Below are 6,570 nucleotides of genomic sequence, written 5' to 3'. Positions count from 1 at the left end.
GGAGAGGATGGAGGTCAGACAGGAGCAGATGTATGAGAGGATGGAGTCACGACAGGATAGGATAGAGCATCAGGTGACTCAGCTAGTAGAGGACTTCAGATCTTTCAGAGATCAGAGGATATCACCTAGATAGATTGTACTTTTGGATTTTCATTTATGCATTATCTGATGTAATCGTTGTAAAAGCTTATAAAATTAATGAAGTTCATTTTGTTTCACTTAATTATTGTGTATTATGCACTTTTCTTTTATTGCATTAAGTGACAATTGTTTAAATATAATAATGGTATGTTATTCAGAAATATTCAATTATGCTTCATTGGTTAAGTTTCTAATCCAAGTGTTTTATTATTCACTTCTAAGAGTAGAGGAGTCATTTCAGATCTATGACTCAGGAATGTTCCGTTATTGTTTTTTGTGGTTAGGATTTCCTTTAACCTTTGGCTCTGATACCACTTTGTCACATCCACCCAGCCGGTACCCTACCTTGCATACCCGAGTGTGTGATCCACAGCCCCGAAGACCAAGTATCGAGTAATCAACCTCCCACATAGACAATAACATAATCATGAACAATAATAATCAATGTACAAAAGATAAACCAAAGATCCAAAGAAGGAAAGAATAAACCATATATAATTAGAGTACGAAAGACAATCAGAATGTCAAATCAATAAAGTAAAGTGAGGCGGAATCCCACTCTACAACCATTGAAAATGTAGTACTAAAAGAAAAGGAAAATAATGAAAGTCTCCTACTGGGGTTATAGGTCACCACTCTCTCACATCACCATTGGTCTAAGTACCGGCGCATGTCAGGGTCAAAGCCTAGCCAAATGCAAGTCTCCTACTCAGTTACATCAAGTCAGATACGTCCATTCCTCGCCCCTGGCGATCCTTTCCGGTATCCTTCACACTAGAGTCCTCATTGTCCCTGACTACGGACTCATCAACCCAATAGGTCATCCACATATGGTAAACAGGAAGCTCTCATGTCCCCTCACGGGTTGGTTACCGGTCTTGAGCGCCCGTGAGCCCAAGTCTAACCATATGCAACTCTACCGATAAATGGCCTCTTTCGAGTATCCACAATGTCATTCTTGTCCTCTCACGGGTTGGTTACCGGTCTTAAGCACCCATGAATCCCCATTGCTACCACGGGTCGTTCGGTCTCAATACCCATCCGATTAGGGTCTGACATAACGGGACATCCTAGCCAAACACTACTAGACAATCCTAATTATGTCATCCAACAGTTTAGGAAGGTGTCCAAAGGGCATCTCCGGAAACATCCCATAATATTCCCATAGTAGTCCAAGGACAGAAGTTTCAAAAGGGCACCTATCCTTTCCAAACCATACTTAAGCATACATAAGCATCAATCCATAACATCACATATATGGTAACTTCATATATGGAAAGAAATCAATAATAACATCCAACTTGTATACATTTGGTAAGTAATTCATACATGAGTCAATTTAATATAAACAAGTAATGCTACTGATATCAAGATAGTACAACAGTAGTATAACATTGTAAGAATCTAATTAAAGAAATAAACTAACAAGATTCAAATATAGAAACTAAGATATGCAATTTATGTAGTTAAGTAACCATCCTTACCTTTTATAACTCGCAAAGGAATCTTAAGAAATCAAGTAAGATCTTGAGAAACTTGAGAAGAAGGTCCTTAACAAGTGTATACAACATAGTAGGAAAGATACCTAGAAGGAAAGATATCAAAACATCCAAAACAGACCAAATATGGAGTTGCTATACTCATTGGTCGATTGGATTGGTCTACTATCTCAGTCGACCAATGAGTCGACCAACCAAGACAGTGGCCTTCAAAAATCAGAATTTTGAGAATAAAGAACCGAATTTGGTGGTTCAAAAGGGTACTAAACAAGGGGTAAACTACGATGGCAGCATCCTAGTATATAGAGGACTTCAAAACACTAATCGAATCAAGTTTTCAAGTTACAAATTAGGAAACAAAAGTTACCATAATTAGATCAATCGTGGTTCTTGAAGGATTCATAGTAAAAATCATGGACAAGAACAATAGGATGATGGATCATTGATTGTGATAAAGAAATCATGAAAAGCATGCATAGATCTTCAAGAAAATAGATCTAAGACTGAAGAACATGAATATAAATAAGGAAACAAAACTTACCATAGATGTATCAGTCATGGTTCTTGCAGAAAGCATGGTATGATAAAGGAGAAAGAACTAGAGATTCATAGGTTATAGATCTTGTAAAGAAAACACAACGATTGACTACTAATATGATCAATAAAATAGATCTAAGAAGATCAGAATTTAAATCAAAGATGAACGAAGACAAGATCATGATTTAAATCATGATTCCTTCAAAAGCTTGCAACGATCATAATTAAGATCATTGCTTTAGCCATTAATCCTTAAGAAATCATGAGGGATAAGTAAAGAGATGTTTGCAACAGCGACTGCAGCATCTTCTCTACTGTCTCAACCCAAAAAGGAAAGAAAAACAAAGATGAAGAAGAAGAAGAGAGTGTAGACATACCTTTTTGTGTAAGAACACGAGTTTTGACGAAGATCCATCAAGATAAACACCAAGGACGCAAGGGAGATGACTAGCAGAGGTCTCTGGTACGTTCCAAAAGGTTTGGAGGCAGCAAAGACGAAGTAGACTCGAGATTGAACTTAAATAAAGCAAGCAAGACCTAATTAGCAAAACCAGAACCCATTGGTCAATTGGATTGGTCGACTGGTCCAGTCGACCAATCAGAACAGCAGATCAAACTGTGGATTTGAAGGCTTAGATCAGATCCAATCATCAAGTGATTTTGCGCACACACCAAGTGACTCACCTAGTAGGTAGAAATGCCTTCGAACCATGATAGAGAGCACTCCAAGTCTATCAACAAATCCGATCTTCATCAGGATTCAGTTTCCATAAATGGAACACTGTCATCAACATTCATGGATTCAAAGCCAGTCACCAAGTCTTCCACTGGGATGGCCCATAGCTGACTTCTTGCTTTACTTCGGGTTGTCGGACCTACAAACAACAGGGTTTCTGGGTCAAGTTTAGGGCTGGGTTTCACACAGGGATGTTACCATCTCTTGGTTGACTGGCTTGGTCGACTGTCAGTCGACCAAGACTTGTTAACCCTGGGCAGAATTGAAGACTTGATCCGAAACTGACCATCCGGTGCTTCGATTAACACGAAATTTGGTGGGCATGATTATAACAATATGAAGATACTACACACTAAATTTCATGATGATCGAACGATCCAATTAAGAATACCCAAATCGAAGCCTTATGTTCTATATGATAAATATCACAAATCGAATTGGAATTGATTGGAATTGTAAAGAATGATGGGAATCAATTAAGTGAATGGTAATAATCAAGTTATAATCATGAATTCATAGTAATCTAGACCTAACATGTATTTACATATCAATTTTGAATCAAGACAAGGTTGAAATGGAGAGAATCAAAGTAATGAAATGTAAGCAATCCTAATTGAATCATAACATAACAAGCATGGGGTGCTACTCATGGGATTGAATGGGGAAAAACTCATGGTTAAGTGTTTGCAAGGTTGCAGCACTTCAACCATGGTCTTAAGATCATAATTTGGTAGAAAATGAATAGATTAGAAGAAGAATAGAAGGAATCATACCTTGAGTTGATGATTGATGTGCAATACTAATGATTGGAGTCAAAGATCATCACAAACATCAAGAAAAGCACAAGAGAGTGTCCAACTTTGTGCTCTGGAGTGCAAATGATTAGTTTAAGTCCTCATTCACGAGTTCCAAAAAGGTAGGGGCAAAATAGAAAGTGATTTTGTAAAATTTTGAAATCCATTACTGCTGGTCGACTGTCAGTCGACCAAGGCATGACAACAACTTTAGGAGTAGATTTGGAAGGCCAGACAGATCTGAATTGAGTTGGGTTTTCTCCTACAAGTCAATCAACAAGTCTAGTTTTAAGAGATACCTTTAGATTGATCATGGGGGTCCAATAAGTTCTTCAACTAATTCATTCTTCATCGATGCACAGATTTTCGGTCAACATTGACAATGTGCTCAAGTAAGGGGCATCATTGTCAATATCCATAGGTTCTGGATCAAGCATCGAATCTTCAACTACGAGGGCCCACAAGTCTCTTCTACCACCACTTCGGGTCTTCGGACCTGCAATAGTATAAAATCCGGGCCGGGTCAGGGTTAGGATAAGGCCGGATTTTACATTCTCCCCCCCCTTAAAAGAAATTTCGTCCTCTAAATTGAAAGCGTACATGTGCTTCCGAAAAGATGAGGAAACTTCTCTCTCATGTCTTCTTCTTTCTCCCATGAGGCTTCTTCCGGGGTATGGTTCTTCCACCGAATCTTCACCAAAGGGATGGTGCGATTTTGCAGCTGCTTGTCCTTTTTATCTTGGATTTCATCTGGTCCTTCATCATAAGAAAGATGGGCACTAAGTCCTTTGGTGCTTGCTATAGTATGTGTTTCGGGTTTTCTATGTACTTTCGGAGCATCAAAACATGGAACACATTATGAACTCCAGCAAGAGATGGGGGCAAGGCCAAGCGGTATGCAACAGGTCCAACCTTCTCCAAAATTTCATAAGGTCCAATGAAGCGAGGGCTAAGCTTTCCTTTCACATTGAATCTTGTCACCCCTTTCATTGGTGACACTTTAAGGAAAACTTTCTCACCAATTGGAAATTCCAAATCGGTCCTTCTCTTGTCAGCATAAGATTTCTGTCTTGACTAGGCAGACTTAATCCTTTCTCTAATCATGTTGACCATTGCATTTGTAGCTTCAATCATTTTCGGGCATAAGACTCTTCTTTCACCCATCTCAGTCCAATACAAAGATGTCCTACAAGTGTTACCATACAAAGCTTTAAATGGAGCCATATCTATTGTTGTTTGATAACTGTTGTTATAGGCAAACTCAACTAAAGCTAAGTGTTCATCCCAATTTCCACCCATGTCCACAACACAGGATCTAAGCATATCCTCCAAGATTTGAATTGTCCGCTCAGATTGTCCATCTGACTGTGGATGATGGGCTGTACTCAGATTCAAATGGGTTCCCAAGGCTTTCTGCAAACCATTCCAAAACCTTGAGGTGAACCTCGGATCACGATCAGAAACAATACTCACTGGCACTCCGTGCAGACGAACTACATTGTCCACATAAAGCCTAGCTAGCTTGTCCAAAGTGTAAGTGATCTTCATAGGAATAAAATGGGCTGATTTGGTCAACCTATCGACAATCACCCACACAGTGTCATTTCCCTTACTTTTCCGAGGCAAGCTATTCACGAAGTCCATGGAGATATCTTCCCACTTCCAACTAGGGATACGAAGGGGCTGAAGCAATCCAGATGGAGGTTGACGAACGGCTTTCACACGTTGGCAAGTCTTACACTTGGTAACAAAATCTTCAACATCCGCTTTCAAACCATTCCACCAAAAATGTTCCCTTAAGTCCTTGTACATTTTGGTACATCCAAGGTGTATTGTAAAGATTGACTGGTGTGCTTCTTTCAATATTTCCTTCTTGATTTCATCAACAGCAGGCACACAGAGTCTACCTCTAAACAATAAGGTACCATCTAAAGATGTACTAAAAGCAGGGTCCATTTCTGAATTTGTGGCAATCTTCTCAATCTTCTTTTTCAACTCAAGATCAGAACTCTGCAAAGCAACAATCCGGTCTCTAAGGGTGGATCTTGCCGTTATGGCATAAATAATACTATCCGAACCCTCGGGAACTACTTCTAAACCAAACCTTTCCATCGACGACAACAAAGGCCGACTCAAAGCACACAAGTTCAAATCCTTCCTTTGACCTTTCCTACTAAGAGCATCTGCAACAACATTTGCTTTACCTGGATGATACTAGATGTCACAATCATAGTCAGAAACCAACTCCAACCATCTTCTTTGTCTCATGTTCAGCTCTTTTTGGGTGAAGAAGTATTTCAAACTCTTATGATCTGTGAAGATAGTGAACTTCTCACCGTATAGATAATGTCTCCAAATCTTTAAAGCAAAAACAATGGCGGCAAGCTCTAAGTCATGAGTGGGATAATTCTGCTCATAATCCTTCAATTGCTGAGAGGCATAAGCCACAACCTTGTCGTGTTGCATCAACACGCAACCCAAACCGATCTTCGAAGCATCAGTGTAGACTATCAACCCACTGGAACTATTAGGTATATTTAAAACCGGGGCGCTTGTCAATCTAACTTTCAGCTCTTCAAAATTCTTCTCGCAAGCTTCGGTCCAAACGAACTTCTCTTCCTTTCTAGTTAGCTTAGTCATAGGGGCAGCCAACCTAGAAAAGTTCTCAATAAATCTCCGATAGTATCCCACCAAACCAAGGAAACTTCTTATCTCAATCACGGTCTTCGGTCTTTCCCAATCGGTAACAGTTTGTACTTTCTCCGGGTCAACACGAATACCTTCGGCTGAAACAACATGGGCAAGGAACACTACTCTTGAGAGCCAAAAGTCACACTTGCTAAACTTAGCATAGAGTTTCTGT

Source organism: Hakea prostrata, unplaced genomic scaffold (genome assembly GCF_041222555.1).
Source record: "Hakea prostrata isolate BN-2017 unplaced genomic scaffold, UWA_Hpros_2 contig_86, whole genome shotgun sequence".
Lineage (NCBI taxonomy): Eukaryota > Viridiplantae > Streptophyta > Magnoliopsida > Proteales > Proteaceae > Hakea > Hakea prostrata.
Note: the sequence above shows the minus strand (reverse complement) of the source record.